The sequence below is a fragment of the Protopterus annectens genome, chromosome 1.part1, assembly GCF_019279795.1.
Source record: "Protopterus annectens isolate FY-2018-M chromosome 1.part1, PAN1.0, whole genome shotgun sequence".
Classification (NCBI taxonomy): Eukaryota; Metazoa; Chordata; order Ceratodontiformes; family Protopteridae; genus Protopterus; species Protopterus annectens.
Genome location: NC_056726.1, coordinates 529,238,742 through 529,259,356, shown reverse-complemented (window position 1 = coordinate 529,259,356; position 20,615 = coordinate 529,238,742). Strand labels below are relative to the sequence as shown.

General features: G+C 44.2%; 1 protein-coding gene across 2 annotated transcripts in view; it reads left to right on the top strand.

Annotated features, from left to right (window-relative positions):
- EP300 (E1A binding protein p300) overlaps positions 1-20,615 on the top strand; it is a 1,713,356-nt gene that overhangs the window by 887,161 nt on the left and 805,580 nt on the right. The window lies entirely within an intron of this gene.

Here is a 20,615-nt window from a genome sequence, read left to right as displayed (position 1 = left end):
TTGCAAAGCAGACAATCTCCAAATGGATAGGACACTGCATCCGTTTCTGTTTTGCACAACATGGCAAATCGGTGCCTAAGGGCATTAGGCCTCATTCTACCAGAGCAGCAGCCACTTCCGCAGCTTTCCTCAGATCACTTCATTGGCTCTGCTTGACAGAGGCTCAGTTAATTAATCAATGGGGCGGCGAAAGCTGACGCACTCTGGCTAGGCTTATAAATGCCCTTGGGCAGATAGCCTAGTACCTACCTATTAACCTATTAGCAAGGCATTTGATACAATAGGACATCAAGCTTTGTGGGATATTATGAAATAGTATGAAATAGCTAGCAGAAGAGTGTTTGTATGTCAGCATATCAGAGTAATAGAGTGAGTGTGTTGGTGAATAGTTGGCAGAGTAAAGAAATATGCATGCAGTGAGGCATAAACAAGGATTCCTATGAGTGGAATACTTTTTTGTATTGGTGATGAATGTGGCAGTGAGTGAAGTAGATTATAAAATGAAAGGTGCTAGATATTTTATGCAAAATGAGTGGTGATAACGGTAGATGTTAAGTTGTCCAGTCTTGCCTTCGTTCTTGCTGGATAGGTTCGGAGCCAATCCTCGGCTCCGACTCGACCACTTACTATAGCTCGAGAGCTCTTTACTGGCTCGAGGCTACCCCTTATTCCAGAATGCCCACCATCAGCTACCCAGATCTCGTTTGCCGCTGTAGCTGCGAGGTTGTGATCTATACTGGCTCAGGCTTAGTATAACTTTTTTCTCTATTAAATTCAAATATTTTGCTTAAAATTTGATATATATTTTCTCTCTCATAGTAGTTTGTAAATTTCTTTTATTGTAAACCCCTTATCTCGTCCTAGTGGTGTTTTTTTGTGCTATGTTGGCCATTGCCCCTTGGCCGCTAGGCCTTCTGTTATTCCCTGAACTCATTTAACTTACAGAGCCCCCCCCCTTAAGGACAGCCATTTAAGTTAGAGGCTCTCCCTTAAGGTCTTTATTAATTTTTAGTTTATTATTGTCATTTGTCTTTTATTGTAAAATGTCTAAGGAAGTTAAAACCTCTCGTTTTAAAAAGTGTGAATCATGCGGTCAGATGTAGTCTCTGACAGATGGGGACACTAGTTGTGATTACTGCTTGGGGGCTCTGCACCTGCAAGACTCTTGTGCTATTAGTCATGCCTTTAGTCCAGGGGTCCTGGAGGAGCTGAAAAACAAGCTTATCCTCCGTGGATTGTTTAAACAGGATTCTCCAGCTAAAGCATCTCCGCCAGTGAAACCTTTGAAACCAGTCAAGCCGTCGGCTCCATGTTCAGAACCGACCTGTGAGCTTGACAAACCAAATGTGTCGATGCCATCTGGCACCAAGACTTCCCCCCGTTGGCTCCAACTGTTAATTTGGAGCTGTCTCGGAGCCGCAAACGAGCTAGGTCTCCTTCATTGGAGCCGATTCATTTGGTGCCACAATCACCCTTACTTCAAAGCAAGACCAGTCATCCCTCATCTTCCCACTCCTCTCGATCCTCGAGATTATTGGATCAGAATGTGGAGAGAGTGGGTCAGTAGGTTGCTGAAGTCACAGGCCCTTGCTAAAATGCTTTCGAGCCCGTCTCAACAGGCTTCGGCTCCATCCACTTCGATTTCGATTCCTCCTCCGACTATGCTTAGTTTGGAGCCGGAGTCCATGGACGCTCCGATAGTGGTTCCTTCGGCTCTGATGACATCCTCTTCGGCTCCGACATTGGCTCCGATTACCTTGGTTCCTCCTCCCATCGAGGTATCTAGGTGCCGAAGCTCTCTTGTCTGCACCAGGGGGGGGGGGTGGCATCGGACCCTTATCCGACCCCACTCTCCCTCTCTGAGCTTTGGCTCAGTTGAGCTCTGCTCCCACATCAGCCTTGGAGCCGTCACCCTCGGTGCAGGGTGGGATTCCTGTCGCTTCGGAGCTGGAGCCCTCCTTGTGTCGAGACCTTGACGCCTTCGAGGTCATGCAGAGTGTGCTGTCCCCACAGACAGCCCCACTATTGGTTCCATCGGCTTCGTCCCCCTCGGTGCCTGTGACAACCTCTGCTCCTCCAGCCCCAAAGCGTAGGGAACCTACGTCCCAGGACACCCCACTGTGTGAACCCTCTTCTTCCGAAACCTCCCCAGTGCATTCTGGGCAGGCTTTCTAGAAGAAAAAGTGGAAGAGGAAGCACCAAGAACCCCTTGAGTCTCACCTCAGATGCAGACCTGGATGAATCGGAGGGGTCCCCGAGGTCCCCCTCTGAAGATGTTTCCTTTTCGGACATCCTTGAGATTGTCAGGCAGAGGCTTAGCTGGACTTCCCTAGCCCCCTTTGAGGACGAGTCTGTATACCTGGACGCATTTGGTTCCCAACCTTCCACCTCCTAGGTGTCTACTCCTTTTGATCCACTCATGTCTGTAGTGTCTCGAAAGGCTTGGTCTCTCCAGACTCCATGGAACCTGTCCTGAGGAGACCCAAAAAATTCATCACAGCTCCCCAAGACAGTTCTCGACTAAAGGTGTCCCAGTTGATGCCATAGTGGTAGCAGCAGCCACAAAGAGAGAGTTAGCTGAAACCTCCTCATCTGTCCATCCACCAAGTAAAGACTTTCGTACGATGGACAGATATGGGAAGCAAATGTTTTAATCAGCGATCTTCTCCCTTAGGTCCCTGAAATCTCTTTCCCATTTTACTGGGCTTTGGAGAGATCACCTAAAAGAGCTTGGAGATACCCTACAACATCCCACAGCTGAGGGAGCTTCAGCCAAGGTAGCTACCCAGCTGGTGACACTCTAATTCAATAGTCAACTCCTCCATGAGGCTTATTTCATACGCAGCCGATGGAGCAAGTAGAGCTGCAGGTACAGGAGTGGCTCTTAGGAGACATTCTTGGCTGTGTCAGTTTTCTGGCCCTTTCAGGGCATCCTTCACCAATACCCCCTTTGGCTCCTCTCTCTTGGGGCCTCAGGTGAAAGACGCACTTAACAGGTGCCAGCAGGAAGGCAATACGCTCTCTGATGTCTGAGTCCATTTTTCCACTCCTACCAGACCATATCCAAAGGGTCAGAAGGGTGGAAAGATGTGGTTTCGAAAATCCCAGGGACCCTTGCCTGATGCACATGGTGAATTTTCCCCCAGGGGCAGAGGGGGAAATAATAACAATGGCAGACGCCACCCTTGTTGCAGAGGGGGTCTGCAAAATCAGTGTGACAGCGATACGTTCTCTTCCAAACCCTATCAACATCCCTGAAGGGATGCCCGACTGCTCAACTCTGGAGGCAGTCGGGGGGAAGGCTTTCATTGTACCCAATTGCTTGGCAAAATATTACAAAAGGCAAATGGGTACTAGTACTAGCCATTATATCCAGATTTTACAAGATTCCCTTTCATCAACCCCCTTTTGTTTCAGAAAAATTCATCCCTGATGTTCCACCCAATCTAAGGGATCAGGCAGTCGCAGAAGTTTCAAGACTGCTAGAAAAAAGAGCCATCCAGGAAGTCCCTGCACACCAAGTCGGATCCGGAACTTACTCAAGATTCATTTTAGTGCCCAAAAAGACAGGGGACTGGAGGCCAATTCTGGATCTCAGCAGGTTAAACAAATCTGTACAAAAAGAAAAGTTCCGGATGGTAACACTGCAGTCCATCCTCCCCTTTCTAGGTCAGGACAATTGGATGTGCTCCATAGATCATCAGGACATGTGCTATCATATAAAAATGGACAGACGGTCCAGGAGATTTCTACGCTTCTGGCTAGGGGCCAGTCATTACCAATTCAGAGCTCTGCCCTTTGGTCTCGCAACAGCCCCCAGGGTGTTCACCAAATGCATGGCAGTAGTCACGGCTCACCTGAGACGTCTAGGATTCCAGGTGTTTACGTATTTGGACGACTGGCTCCTCACTGCTACCACCAGACAACACCTTATAGAGGCACAAGATTACACCATCGCATCCTGTGCTCAACTAGGCATCACAATAAACTTCGAAAAATCTGCCTTGTTGCCCTGTCAATCTATTACATACATAGGAGCAGAGCTAAACACAACAAAAATGATCGTAAAATTGCCTCAGAAAAGAGTTTCCATTATTTAAAAACAGGTGTCACTTCTCCTGAGGAGCAAAAGAATTCAAGTCAAATATGTTCTTCAAGCTCTAGGGTCCATGGCAGCAGCCTTTCTTCTAGTTCCCTTAGCACGCTTTCACATGAGAATCCTTCAGTGGCTTCTTTTCACACAGTGGTCCTTCCAGGAATTACCCATGTCTCACATGATGCTAATTACGGAATCTTGCAAAAGGCACCTTTTTTGGTGGATGGCCTCCTCACTAATTACTCAGGGCAGACCTTTCATGAAACCCCATCCGGTCGCCACAGTGACCACGGATGCTTCCCTGATTGGGGGGGGGGGGGGCATTATCTAGGGAAGACAGTCCAAGGCACTTGGCAACCTCACGAGTACCACCTGCACATCAACGTCCTGGAGATGAGAGCGGTGCTCCTAGCATTGCAAGCTCTTCAAGACTCTCTCCCTGCCGGGTCTATTGCAATACAGACAGACAACGTCAGTGGTTTGGTACATCAACAAACAGGGCGGAACCAGGTCTTGCCCCTTGTGCCGAGAGGCCCTCAGACTGTGGCAGTGGGCAATTTCCTCCCAAAGTTTTCTGACAGCAACGCATATCCCTGGGACATCCACCGTAATAGCAGACAGGCTCAGCAGGGCTATCCTCATGCCTCACACACACACACATATATATATATATATATATATATATATATATATATATATATATATACAATATATATATATATATATATATATATCAAGAAAGGGTTTGTTATTAAATATATATTCCTTCTCCACTAATGAGATTATTGTTACTGAAAACATTAGGAACACTTTTGAATAGACGCAGGTTCCTGAAGTCAAATTCACAAGCATGCTTGAAAGCAGCCAAAGTAGTAGTGGAACCGAACGAATCAACGGTAAATTATGAGATGGACTATCTTTCCTCCCCCCTTTTGCGGTGAGTCTATTGGTTTGGATAGTGACATTAACTTTGACTTCTCTAGCCGCTAAGGGAGTAATGGTTTAAACATTGTTTTTAATTCTACCATCGACTTCAGAGTCTTTAACTATTCCGCATTTTATGCAGACAGAAAGTTAGCTGCCATTATAGCGAGAGGTATGACCTTTGTTCCCTCCAGTAATTGTGATTTGGCAAAAGCTTTAGTTGACTTAAAACTGTTCAGTAGGAAATTGAATTTGAGTTTAATCTTTAGTTTTAGTGTTAACACCTCTTTAAGTAATATTTTCCAGGCAAACAGCACATTTAATTTTGTGATGCACCCTACTGTGGCTGCTTTCGAGCATATTTGTGAATTTGACTTCAGGAACCTGCTTCTTTTCAAAAGTGTTCCTAATGTTTTCAGTAACAATAATCTCGTTACTGATGAATGGTGTTTATTGAAAATGTTAGCCAACAGTAATTTAAGGATCTCACAACCTGACAAAGGTGGAGGTTTTGCTGTCATGGACAATGATTTTTATATACTAAGAATGCAATGTATATTAGATACCAATGGTTATGTACTTGTTTCAGTAAATGAAGTTACTTTTACCTATAGGAAGATTAGATTCTTCCCAAATGATTAATTTATTGATGCACGCATTTCACTGGATATCTTTAATTTTCTTACTGTCCCAGCCCCACAGGTCCCAGTCATCTTCGGGATTCAGAAGACTCATAAGAACCTACAGGACCCTCCATTTCATCTGATTGTTAATGGATGCAGTTCAATAACCTATACCATGGCAAAATTTGTGGACCACATCTTAAAAGGTTTATAGGTTGGTACTAGGCTATCGGTCCTAGGGCCTATACAATCCTAGCCATAACAATTCCCTGGATATTTCTTCCCACAGTGTTTTCTTCCCTGGATCCCTGTCTAGCAGGGCAACTGACGTGATCCCCGGGGTGAATTTCCTATCTCCCATCCAATCATCAAGGTTTCTTTTGAAGACGGCCAAGGAGGTGCTGTGCTTGACATGTATGAGCAGTAGTCTATTCCAGAGTAAGGGGAGTCTCTGGGTCAGGAACCTATCCCTCCAGCATGTTTTGTTCATTGTGATGATACGGTTTAGATCCCTGGAGCGTGTGGCTTTGAGGGGATTGGGATTTCTTTAAGTGAAGAATGTCCAACAGCTCAGGGTGTGACGTGGCTTTGTATGTTAAGCAGAGATTGCCTCTGAGTAGACGATACGCCACAGAGTATAGCTGGAGTTTTTTTTTTTAGACGGTCAGCATAGGGCATCTACTTTAGGCCTGTGATTCTTTTCGTGAGATATTTCTGCAGCCTTTCCAGCTGTTGCAGATGTCTTGTGAGGTACATACCAAACTGGGCATTGTACTCTATAATGGGTCTAATGAGGGATGAGTACAGTGGGACAATGACCTCCTTTTTTCTAGATGAAAAGCCCTTGGTGATGAGGTGTGCCACATAGAAGGATTTCCTGACTGTTGTGGCGATGTGGTTATCGAAGGTGAGACCACTGTCCACTTGTGTCCCTAGGTCTCTCATCACAATTTTGGTGTTTAGTGTACTGCCACCTATGTGGTAATTCATGGGTACATGGTCTTTCCCAAAGGGGATAACTACACATTTCTTGGCATTAAGCTTGAGCCCATGGCTCTGGCACCAATCATCTGTTTCTGTAAGGCCCTTTTGTAGAATATCCACATCATGTGGGGATTCATTAATGGCTCCCAGTTTGCCGTCATCTGTGAACTTTGTTAGCCAGAGTCCCTTACTGTTGGCCTGTAATTTAGAAAAGTAGAAGCCAAACAAGAGCGGATCCAGGACTGAACCCACTTGTCTGGAGCTGGATTTGGAGTCGGCTACTTTATAGTCTGGGTTCTGTCAGTAAGCCAGTTGGCAACCCATCAAGTGACGTAGGGATTTATGCCCAGCTTAGTAAGTTTATCTATGATTCCAGAGTGGGGGATGGTGTCGAAGGCCTTGGCGATGTTCAGATACGCTGTGTGGACCGCCTTACCTTCATGCACAGCTCTGGAGACTGATTCGAAGAAGTCAGTCAGGTTCAGGAGACAACATTGACGCTTCACAAACCCAAACTGGGTGAGGTTCAGTGTTTGAAGGTTGCCAGTGTCTGTTTATAGGTTCCTTGATAATGCATTCCATGCCCTTGCAGATAAGGCTCATCAGACTGATGGGACGGTAGTTCCCGGGATCCAAGATGGATCCCCCCTTATAGAGTGGGATAACTGTAGCTGTGCTCCACTCAGTGGGCACGAAGCCTGAGGGTGAGGCTATGATTAAACGTGACACTTAAGTGAGGTGCCAGTTCATTTTGTAGTTCATGTAGTACACAGCCCGGGATGTCATCTGGTCTTATGGATGCTGTATTCTTAGCTTTGGAGAGTGCAGTTTCTACCTGTGTGGCCGTGATTACCGGAATTTTGCAATCTTTTGGTATTGATGGGCCCTTTGAGGTGAGAGGGGGGTGAAGTTGGCACTAAATTGATCTGCCAGGATATTGGCAATATCTTTGGGGATCAGTATATTCAATGCCATTCTGTTGTAGCTCCGAGCATATCTGAGCGTTGCCATTTAGATTCTTGACATAACTATAGAATGCCTTTTAATGATTTTTAATTGATAAAACCCAAGTCTGTAAAGATTTGTGGTCTTGTTTAGAAAACGTAAACCATTTGGCTTATGTTAAAGATTATAATTTTGCCACAGTGGATGTTAGGGATTTGTATACCGTGATTCCACATGAGCTTGGTATTGATTGGGTGGGACAGGTCCTTATAAGAAAAGGTATTGACAGTAACGACCTATACCTAGTACAAGAATTTTTAGATCTTATTTTGACAACTTTTTTTCTTTTTGGCGAGTTTTATGTTCAAACCAAGGGGGTCGCAATGCGATCATCGTGTGGGGATAGCTTTGCTAACCTTGTCATGACCTTTTAGGAGAAGGAATATATATTTAATAACAACCCCTTTCTTGAGTATATATGTTTTTACACTTGTTAACTAGACAATATTTTTATCATCTTTAAAGGGGACGTGCACTTATTTCACAAACTTATAAGTTATATGAATGGTACCACAGAATTTTGAAGGTTTACTAGTGATTTCCAGATGGAGAAGATTTCCTGTCTGGATGTCCTGTTAAGCAAGGATAGCATTAGAGAACAATATGTGGCTATTATCTTTGGAAAGGAGACTTATTCAAATTCCTTTCTCCGTTATTCTTGTTCTCACCCTGAACAGGAAAAATCTGTCAAGGGACAGTTCTTAAAAGCTGCTAGAATGGTTTCCATTTTTTCAGACTTCCAGGTTGAATGTGAATTTTTAAAGAATTTATTCTTGAAACATGGTTATCAACAAGTATTGGTAGAGGACATTTTAAACGAAGTTACTCACAAGAGAAATATGGGTCATTTTAGAGCTATTTTAAGTAATGATAGAGCTGAGCGTTTATGCGCTATGGGAACCACTGTCAACACGGTGGGTAATCGGAATTCCAGTTCCTTTTTTGATTTTTCCTTTAGCTTTATCATTACTTTTAGCAATGATGCCTATTTACTGAAACACATTTTGTGTAAGAACTGGGGCTTATTATTAGCAGATGGTAATGTGAACAGCAAATTGCCCATTAAACCCACTGTTATATTCAGAAGGGGGCAAAATTTTAAATCCATTCTGGAACATGGAAAAGTTAATTCTAGGACCAAGGGCATGTTCAAATGTGAGTCATGCCCTTATTGTAAATTTACTGATACGGGTCTTTCGTTTACCATCCGAGACGCTAGGTTGTCCAGTAATGGGAGATTTACTTGCACCTCTAAAAGTATTATTTATTTGGCTAAGTGTAGTTGTTAAATACAAAAGAATAAAACCAAGACCAATCCAAACCAAATAAAATAAAGTCCTGGACACCACCTTGAGTACAAAATTCCTTTTTATGTTTCCAATAACACCACAGATGAGCGCTTTTGTCTAATGACTAGACTTCAATGCATGCATTTTGAAATTAAGGAGCCTAATGAGATAGAGTAGCATAAGTTATAGATTCTAAACGAAAATGTTATATGATATACATGCATTTGTTATACATGCATACATGTATATATTTGTAAGGTTTTTTTTGTTATATTAACCACTTCCATTTATATATAGATATATATATATATATATATATATATATATATATATATATATATATAAAATATTTTTGGACTTGTATGCAGTTAAATTGTGGTAAATTATTTTTTCATAGTTATTTTCATAGGGTGACTTGAGTTAAAATAAAAGGGTTGTTTTTATTTTATCTTAGTTTACATTACTGAATGTAACGCAAGTCATGTGACTGTTGGGGGTGGGTCATTTGCTTAATTAATGAATCAAGTATGTGATTTCCTATTTTAAGTGAAAATGTATTTGTGCATTTTATCGAGTCTGATGAAGTATAGGCATTGCCTATACGAAAGCGCTTACTCTATTAAACTTTTGGGAGTCCTTTGAGAGACAAGTGTCCTTTGTCAGATTTTTTTTCCCTCTACTATTGACCCATCCACTAAGTCGCAAAAAATAAAAAATGAGGAAACACCCATTTCTGCGTTTTTCCTTTTATATTTTACAACCTTGCTTGGGGGATTGTCCAGAAACTCTGGAATTCAGGCTTAATGGGAAGGCATTCACGTGCAGTATAATTCTCACACATTATAATTGATACTGTAGCAGTGATGTATGTGAACATCTGCTTTATGTTGTATTTTTACATAACAGTACTTTCTTTTGTTGTGACACTGCTGTTGTCATTTTACTCATACATTGCTTTGTCTGCCCCCCATTAACTCTCTTTGCAGGACTGCCCCTTGCTTCCTTACTCCTGGTTTTACAAAACTCATCTCCACTTTTCCTTACAACACCTGTTTTCCTTTTTGTACCCAACTGCACCTTTTATTGTATAGTCACTTCATTTCTTACTCATATGATGATGGTGAATAGTAAGCACCCCCCAACAAACACACATTATATTTTAGTTTTAATTTATTTTAGTACACTGACATTCTACTCTTTTTTTTTTTTTTATCTGGTTTACTGATTCTGTACTGGAGAAGATTGTTAATCCTAAATGTAAATTTAAGCCTACTCCTTTTAAGGGCTTTTTATATGCCTTTTTGCTGCAGTTAATTCCCTCTCCTTCCCCTGATTGATGCTTCATTGTGTCATCTTCCTTTGTTACCAGTCCTTTGTGTTCAGTAACAAATTTAATTTCACCTTAACAGAAGTCATTCCTTACTCCCTTCCACCTTGTACATTGTATTGTATGCAGTAAGTACTTGTCTAGAGTAGTAAACATTATTCCTGTTTCAATTTCCTGTGTCTTCTCTGCCTACATCTTTGTTTGCTGGAGAGTTGCTCTCCTCCAGGTCAAAGTACATGGTCCCTCCGACAAGCAGGTTCCTGTTGGTGTATCTTAGTCTTCCCCATCAGATCTGTTCTCTCATTCTTCCCATAGTACCTCCTTGTGTTTTCAGCTTTTCTACACCCTCTATATCCTCTTCCTTCAGCTCCTACAAAAAGGTTTATCCTTCTTTGCAGTTGTCATTCTGCCCTTCCTGTCCATGGACGTAAAAGTACAGTTCTGCCTTCAGCATCATTTAACCAATGTCCTTGCATTCCTTCCATGCCCTTTGGATTTTCCATGAGAATTAAATCTGCAGTTTTTTCCTTCAGCACTCCCAATGGGGTGGCAAGTGATGATGATACAGAAGGTAGATGAGAGGGCTGGAATTTACTGGTGAAAACTGACAAGGGAAAAACAATATGTTGGGAGGAAATAACTATAGAGGGGAAAAGGTAATAGAGTGGGATGAGGCCAAGACAACATTTGTATTGCAGGCTAGAGACTGCATTCTCTACCAGGGATTGATGTCAGATTATAGGCCATGAGGAGGAAGGGAATGGGAGAATATTAAGTGAAGGTGCTGCTCTGTTAGAGTTTTTAGTTGAATCCAGAACAGAAGCTGCTGTTAGAGAATTAATGAGGCACGTAAAATATTGCGCGACAGCTATAAGAATCGATCAGGGAATTTAAAAAAGACTGGGAAAAGAGACTGGAAAATCAGTTCAGAAAAAGAACAATGGTAATTTTACACAACAGTACTTTTCCTTGTCACCTTATGTCTCCCAAATGTGCAACGAAGTCCAAAAAGTGTGGTATCTTTGCTTGGAAATGTTTGCTTAAGTTTTTGCATACTCCAAGCAGACTTAAGTATTTTTTTCTCAGGAAGATAGCAAATGTTGGAGATAAGATGAGAAAGAAAGTGGTAACTGGGTACATATGTTTTGGGAGTATAATGAGTTGACATATTTAAAAAATTCCCAACAGAGTACTCCAAAATACGGTGTGAGAAAATGGCTGTAACTAAGAAAATTATTCTTTTGAGTTGGACACAGGCTCTGAATTACCTTGACATAGTAAGGCCTTATTACGGTTAATTCTGTTGACTGTCAAAAAAGCAATTACTAGAAAATGGAAATATTCTGTTGACTGGCAAAAAAACAGTTACTAGAAAATGGAAATAAGTCTAAACCAACTGTATTCAAAGTATTGAGTATTATGAAAGAGATGAGAGCTGGAATAGGTATCTTTAGAAAAGGCAATGAGCAAATTACGTAGAAATAAATGGAAATTGTGGGAACAGTACACGAGTAATTTTCAGGAGTAGTAAGGTTTAAAGAAAGGCAGGAATTTAGCCATTCATGTAATGTTGGACTGAAGATAGTTGCAATGAAAAGATGTATATAAATGGAAAAAAAAATTTTGATCTGTTTCCATGTATGTTTGCTTGTGTCTTAAGTAATAATTTAATAAAGGTGTTTAAAAAAAATAAAAACACTGGCCATATAACTTAATAACTTGTCTCACCTCCATCTCAGTCCAGTAGATAACTCTTTGACAAGGAAGAAAGGGAAGAGACTCTATTGCCATCAAAGAATGTGGCCCTTCTTTTATGGGCTGTGGCCAGTCTATGCAGGAAGGGTAGATGTGTGTGAAGTGCAATATTACTAGTGAGTCTTGGATATGCAGTACTGTCTTTACTTAACAGCTGCATGTTAAGTTGGCTATCTCGCCTTCATTCTTGCTGGAAGGGTTCGGAGCCGACCTCGGCTCCGACTCGGCCACTCTAAAAGCTCGAGAGTTGGTTCCACCGGCTCGAGGCTCCCCTTATATCCCACAATGCTAGGCGGTATTACCCCAGATCTCGTTTGCCGCTACAGCTATCGAGACGTGTTGCTTCACCGGCTTCAGGTTAGTGTAGGAAATAGTTTTAAAAAGTTTATTAAAACCCTTTAAATTAGCCAAGTCCCTTTAAATTAGTTTTCCAGTCAGTATCCCCTTATCTTAAAGGATTTGTATCCCTCCCTCCTTGTTCTTCATCCTTTTTTACCAGAAGAACTTATAGTTCTTCCCTTAGGCCTTCGGGCCCTCCCATTCCCTTGGAGTGTGTGTGTTTTTCTGTAGGGACTTTTATTAAACTAGAATAATTTTATTTAATTTAAGTTACTGTTATTTAGTGTATAGTGTAATCGGTGTGTTTGTGTTGTGTTTTGGTTGCACTTGTTCCTTGAAATGTCCAAGGATTCGAAGGTCTCAGGCTTCAAGAAGTGTGACTCGAGCTGTCAGAAAATGTCTCTGACAGACGGTCACACTTCTTGTGTGTACTGCCTGGGACCTTTACACCTGCAGGACTCTTGTGCTGTATGCCATGGCTTCAGCCCTAGAGTCCTGCAGGAAAGAAAGAACAAGCTCATTTTACGGGGCTTGCTAAAGCCTGAGGGTCCCCCGACTGTTTCTTCGGGCAAACCTTCTAAGGCTTCTAGGTCTTCGACTCCAGCTACTGAGTCGACACCTAAGACTTCGAAGTCTACTACAACATCGGCTCCGGCTGGAGCCGATGAGACTCTAACTTCTATTTCAGTGGTTCCCTCAGCTCCGGCTGGAGCCGAGGTATTGGAAATATCTGAGTCGGCTCCGATCAGACCATCGGAACCGACATCTAGGAAGAGGTCCAGGTCACCGTCCCTTGGCTCCGTTCATTCGGCTCCAGCATCTCCCTTGCTGTCTGAACAGAGCCATAGATCTCACTCCTCTAGATCATCGAGGCTATCCGACCATGACCTTCAGAGGGTAGTGAGTCGACTTAAGTCCGAGGCACTGGCCCAAATGCTTCAGAGCCCGACTCATCAGTCGATGCTTAACCCTATCTCTCAAAATATTCCTCCTCCGACTCCCTTGATCTCGGAGCCGGGCGCTGAACCGAGACTGTGGTAGCGTCGGAGCCGATACATTTGTCTTCGGCCCCGTCGTCGGCTCCGATTTCTTCCTTAGAAGAATCTCGGCACCGAACTTCCCTCGTCGGCTCCGAGGGGGTGAGTGACATCGGACTCTTGTCCGACCCCGCTCTCCCTCTCGGCACTTCGGCGCTGGTGAGTTCGGCTCCGACATCAGCCTCGGAGCCATCGCTGTCGGTGCCGAGGGAGGTTTTCAGCTTTTCAGAGCGGGGACCTTTGGCTCTGCCTGACAGGGGTGCCTTCGAGGTCATGCGGAGTGTGTTGGAACCCGGTTCAACACCACAGTCGGCTCCGTCCGTCCCTCCCTCTTCGGTGCCTCAGGTTATGTCTGCTCACTCCCTCATCCCAGACCGCAGAGAGCCAGCTCCTCAAGAATCCCCTGTGGGGATCTCATCCTCTTCCGAGGCCTCTCCTGAATTGGCAGGGGAGCCCCCTAGGAAGAGAAAGTGCAAGAGGAAGCACATAGACTCACCTGAGTCTGTCACCTCTGACACGGATTTAGAGGATTCCGAGGGTTCCCCCCGTTCCCCTTCTGAAGATGTCTCCTTTGCAGACATTCTAGAGATCCTGAAACAGAGGGAAATTGGCCAGCCCTTAACCCTTCGGAGGATGAATCTGTGTATCTTGAGGCGTTTGGCTCGCCCTTCCACCTCCTGGGTGTCCCCCTTTGACCCCTCATGCAGGTGGTAGCTAAAGGCTTGGACGGCTCCTGACTCTGTGGACCCCACCCCCAGGAGACCTTCAAAGTTTATCACAGCACCAGCAGATAAGCAATTTCTGACTAAGGAGTTTCTGTGGATGCTATGGTGGTAGCTGCCGCCACTAAGAAGGAGCTAGCTGATCCTTCGGTGCCTGTCCATCCTCCTAACAAGGAATCTAGATCTATGGACAGGTACGGGAAGCGGATGTTTTCGTCAGCGACCTTTGCTATGCGTTCGCTGAACTACCTCTGTCATTTCACTGCCTTCAAAGAGACTTGATCAAGGAAGCGAGTGAGATGTTAAAGGATCCTACAGCTGCGGGTTTTCAGGACAAGATGAACGCTCAGCTGGCTACCCTAAATTCTATAGCTAACTCCTCCATGCGCCTCCTTTCATATGCGGCTGATGGAGCGAGCAGAGCCGCAGGGACAGGTGTGGCCTTACGCCGGCATGCCTGGATGCGGCTATGCAATTTTGTGGACCCCTTTAAAACGTCTTTCACTAATTCCCCGTTTGATGGATCATCCCTCTTTGGTCCTCAAGTGAAAGAAACCTTGACGAGGTGCGAGACGGATGGCAAAACTCTTTCTGCTGTCGGAGTCTGTTTTTCTACTCCTTCTAGGCCTTACCCCAAAGGCCAGAAAAGTGGAAAAATGTGGTTCCGCAAACAATCTCAAGGGACTTTGCCTGACGCACAGAGTCGGTTCCCCTCCAGAGGCAGAGGGGGGAACAATAATGGTAGACGTTGCCCTAGAGGCAGGGGGGGTCCGCAGAACCAGGGCAATCGAGAAACCTTTTCCGATAAGCCCTTCCAGCATCCCTGAGGTGTTGCCCGACTGTCCACCTTCGGAGGCAGTCGGGGGAAGATTGTCACTGTACCCAGAAGCCTGGCGATCCCTAACTCAAGACAAGTGGGTACAGTCCATCATTTCCAAAGGCTATTCCATTCCGTTCTTTGGCATTCCAAATCAATCAAAAAAATCCCTTCCAGATGTTCCACCCGCTCAAAGGGATCAAGCAGCGTTGGAAATATCAAAGTTGCTTGCAAAAAGAGCCATTCAGCCAGTGCCAGCAGACCAGCAAGGATCCGGAATCTACTCCAAGTTCTTTTTGGTTCCAAAGAAAACAGGGGACTGGAGACCCATTTTGGATCTCAGTATCTTGGACAAGTCTGTCAAGAAAACAAGATTTCGGATGGTCACGCTACAATCCATCCTACCCCTATTGGGAAAGGAAAACTGGATGTGCTCTATAGACCTCCAGGATGCGTACTATCATATAAAAATGAACAGACGCTCCAGGAGATTCCTCCGCTTCTGGCTGGGAACCAGTCACTTTCAATTCAGAGCCCTGCCCTTTGGATTCACCACTGCCCCCCGGGTGTTTACCAAATGCATGGCAGTGGTAGCTTCGCACCTGAGACGTCAAGGATTCCAGGTGTTTCCTTACTTAGACGACTGGCTCCTCACAGCTCCTACCAAGCATCTTCTTCTACTTGCCAGAGACTACACCTTTCGCATTTTTCAAAAGTTAGGTATCTCAATAAATTGCGAAAAGTCTGTTTTGTTGCCTTGTCGTGCTATTACCTTCATAGGCACAAATCTAGACACAGTCAACATGTCTGCGAGACTCACAGACCAAAGAATAGCAGACATACACAAACTGGTCTCCCTTCTCTTCCACAGCAACAGAGTCAAAGTCAGATTAGTTCTAAAAGTACTGGGGATTATGGCGGCTGCTATCCCTCTACTTCTATTAGCCAGATTTCACATGAGAATCCTTCAATATGGATGCTCTTCACACAATGGTTGTACCAACAACTTCCGATGTCCCACACCATTGTGATTACGCAAGCATGCAAGAATCATCTTCTTTGGTGGATTTCTTCCCCCCAGCTCTTCCTAGGAAGACCCTTTGTCCCTCCCCCTCCGGTTGCTACTCTGACAACGGACGCCTCCCTGATCGGGTGGGGGGGGCATTATCAGGGCAGAACAGTCCAGGGCATATGGCAACCAGACGAACGCCACTTGCATATAAATGTTCTAGAGATGAGAGCAGTGTTTTTAGCGTTGCAAGCCCTTCAAGACTCTCTTCCCTTGGGAACGATAGCAATTCAGACGGACAACATGTCTGTAGTGTGGTATATCAACAAACAAGGCGGAACCAGGTCCTACCCCCTATGTCGAGAAGCACTCAGACTGTGGCAATGGGCGATTTCTTCTCAGCGGTTTCTGATAGCAACGCACATCCCCGGGAAGTCCAATCTTATCGCGGACAAGTTGAGCAGAGCTATCCTCATGCCTCACGAGTGGTCTCTGAAAGATTCTATCTTGGAGAAAATTTTTCTCAAGTGGGGTCAGCCTTGCTGCGACCTTTTTGCTACTCCCCAAAACAGCAAGTGCAAAGATTATTTCACCCTCTTCCCGTTACCAGGCCAGCCCAGCAGAGACGCTCTAGTCCAAGTTTGGCCCCGGGGACTTCTGTATGCATTCCCTCCCTTCCCACTAATCTCTCAAGTGATACAGAAAGCCATCGCTTAGAAGGCCTCATTGATCCTCATTGCTCCTTACTGGCCTCGACAGGTTTGGTTCCCCTTTCTACATCAATTTCTGTTGGAGCAACCTTGGCATCTGGACCTAGTTCCAGATCTTTTGATCCATCAGTCGGGTCAGTTACATCGCTCCCTCCCCTCTCTGAACCTCACTGCTTGGTTCCTCCAGTTCCAACCTTAGCCAGGCTTCCTCAAATATCTCACTCTGTTCGAGATATTTTGATAGCTTCCCATAAATCTTCCACTCAGAAGATTTATCTGAGTAAGTGGAAACGTTTCGCCTATTGGGCTCAAGGAAGGGACATAGATCCTTTCACTGCTCCCATCCAAACAGTCCTTGATTTTCTAGCTGAACTTTTCCATGCAGGTTCATCTCCTTCTACTCTTAAAGTCCAATTGGCAGCTATATCTAACTTTCATGTGGGCATCTCAGATTCTGCCATTATGTCTCACAAGCTTTGCAAAGCTTTCTTGAAGGGAGTTTTTCTTCTTAAGCCTCCTATAAGAACTCCTCCTCCTTCTTGGGACCTTAATTTAGTTCTCACATCTTTGATTCTTCCCCCTTTTGAACCTGCAGCTTCCTGTTCAATGAAATTGCTATCCTGGAAGACTCTCTTTCTGATAGCCATTACTTCAGCTAGAAGGGTCTCAGAGCTTCATGCACTCAGCAGTCGACCACCGTATCTGTTGTTTCATAAGGATAGGGTATCCTTACGGACCAATCCATCCTTTTTACCTAAAGTAGCCTCTGTGGCAAATCTAAATCAAAACATAGACCTCCCTGTGTTTTTTCCTAATTTTTCTAACCGGTCTGAACAAAAATTGCATTGGCTAGATGTTCATCGTCAATTAAGGTATTATTTGGACAGGACCAAACAGATCAGAAAAACTGACCAGTTGTTTGTCTCTTAGGCAGAAGGCAGAAAGGGCCTTGCAGTTTCGAAGGTATCACTGTCCAGATGGCTAACATCCCTGATTTCCTTTGTGTATGAAATTAGACACCAAAAGTTGCCTAACAAACCTAAGGCTCATTCGACTAGAGCTTTGGCTACCTCTATAGCTTTCCAAGACAGGCTGCCTATTGATACCATTTGTGCAGCAGCTACATGGGCTACTCCTCACACTTTAATTTCTCATTATAAGTTGGATTTAGCTTCTAGACATAGAGCTAATTTTGGTTCCACTGTACTCAAGAGTCTGTTCCGATAGACCACCCGGGACAAGGTGCTAGGGACGTGGTCCCATCCAGCAAGAATGAAGGCGAGATAGACAACTTAACATATAGAAGTTATGTTCTTACCATAACGTTCCATGTTAGTTGTCTTTTTCTCGCCTTCTTTCTTGCGTCCCACCCTCCTTCCCCCTAGCCTGGACAGACCTAGAGGAGTTTGTTTGTGACCTCTCTTTCTACCACCTCTAATATATATATGTATATGCTATACTATGCATATATTCCCTCATCAGGTTTCAGGTCACCTTCTTCCTTTCCTTTTATAGAGGTGGGTTTTCCCATTTCCAGTAGTTCTGGATTTATTATTGGCTGGGCCTAGCTTACAAACGAGATCTGAGGTAATACTGCCTAGCATTGTGGGATATAAGGGGAGCCTTGAGCCGGTGGAACCAACTCTCGAGCTTTTAGAGTGGCCGAGTCGGAGCCGAGGTTGGCTCCGAACCCATCCAGCAAGAAAGAAGGCGAGAAGAAGACAACTAACATGGAACGTTATGGTAAGAACATAACTTCTATTTTTGTTACTGTTGGTGTACAGGTTATTTTTTTTCTGTTTATCCTTTCTTCATAGCAGCTCCCTTTTCATTGTTCTCTTCACATTAGCTCTCCTCTGCTTAATTGTCTCACCTTTTCCACCAGCTACTGCCTATTTGCCATCCACATACTTATAGGCATATTCAGCCCTTGATCATTGTTTGTCTCTTTTTACTACCACCATTTTTTTAATCACAATCCCTCTGTGGGTTTCCACTCCATGTTTTAACATCACATTTCCATCTTTCCTGGCCCCTTTTCAGCTTGTTGCATCACTTGCTTGTTCCATGTTTTGTTTCTTGGGGCTCTACTTGGAGTTAACTGTGTGGCTTTTGGGCTTGTCAGTGCTCTTGCTTTATATCATATGCAGTCTGTTTTTGTGTTGGGCTTCCCATTGCTCCTTCATCATGTCTGGTTGTTGGCTTCCTGCTACAAAAGGTCCACTTTGGGGGAAGGCCCAGGGATTGCAGGTTTTCCATTAGAGATTTTGGTGGGTTGACTTATACTTAAGGACTGTGCATGCATTTTAGCTGGAATTTGGGTGTGCAGAAGTAAGCCAGGCATAGCAGGAACTGCACCATGTATTTCAGCCGACAGGAAAAATGTCTGGACGATTAAAAAAATATTTCCTAACACATGTTGGGTGATGTATGTAATCTCCAGATTTCAGCGCTGTGTCACAAGACCCTGTTGCTCATGGGAGGGCTTACAGTATGTTAAGTCATGATGGTCGCATGCTTGTGTGTGTGGTGGTGGGGGGGCTTGGGTGCAACAAAAAAAGTAATCATTAAAAAGTAATGCTACCGGCTAATGTTTCTCATGAAGTTTTCAAGACTGCAGCCATTTTCTCCTCAGTGTACTTTATTCGTGCCTAGTACTGTTGTAATTTTTCCCTTTCAGATAGGATGCTTTTGGATATAGGTTTGGGTGGCTTTTGTATAATTGTGGCTGTTTGTTAGCCCCTTCTTTTTCTGCTGTGGTGTATGCTAAGCACCTCCTTCAGAGACACCCAGTGCTTGCACATCCACCTCCAGGCTTGGTTCATTAGACCCTCAGATGGAGACTGGTCAAGACCTTAACAGCAAGCAGGACAAAGATCTGCCTGAGATGCTCAGCGGGAGGTTCTTTATTTTGTCCCTGTCCCCATCCCTTCCCTTGCGGTGATGGCATCCTTTCTAGACTGCTTGGGCAGTGTTGTGTGGATTTGCAAGAGGATCTACCCTGTGCCATGCACAGATGTGCCTCCAAGCTAGCCCAACCACCTCAGCCCTGTAAAGTCTTCACACCCTATATTCTTCAGTGCTATGAGACCAGCTCACCATTCTTGCAGTCTTTGGCCCCTGCCTGTGATAGACACACCCATCCTTGACTACCTGTCCCTTCAGGTACCTGAACCACAAGTTGAACTCTGGTTGCCTGGGCTGTATTCAGGATTTTTTCCTTCTACACTAGCAGTAAGACTGAGGACACTTGTTCAGAGTTGCTGCCTTCCTTACTATGAAGTTGTGCATCTTACCCTTTCATTCGTAAAAACTGCTAGAAATTTCATGGCATTGTAGATGCTGTACTGTATCTGTCTCTAGAGGTCCAATTAGTTGCGTAGAACTGTAGTGGGAAAGGGTGTTTTAAGTAATGCTTTCTTTCATATTCGGGACCTGATGTAACTAGTTAAAAATTATGTATTTTCTTAGTGCTTGTAAGTTTTCCTTGACAAAAAAGCAAATCCCCCTCTTGTGATACATTTCAAATAGCATCATTTTGTTGTGTGTAGTATCAGAATAAAGGCAAGTTTATAATGGGAAAGATGCATGTTATATGGAAATGCTCTGTGTATGTCTGTTAGTTTTTCCCGCTTGTGTGTTGCGTGATTTCCTAATAGCTGGTTCCTTGGTGTAACAGGGTGAAACTCTGTGATCCAGACACCCTGGGTTCAGTTAGCCGCATGAGATCTGAAGTAGCAGGCTGATGGAGAGGAGTGAATAATGAGGTGAAGCCTGATTGTATCTTCTAGGAATGGGGAGGGTTGGTAGGCTGTGAGCATTTGTCCTGGGATGCACAATCCACGTACAGTCCCCAGTGGAAACCAGAGATGGACAGAAGTTGGTTAGAAACCCTCATACCTTCCTATTGCACATTACCCATTGTAACCTTGAGGTCATGCAAGGGAAAAGGTAAGGTGTAACCCACATTCCCAATGG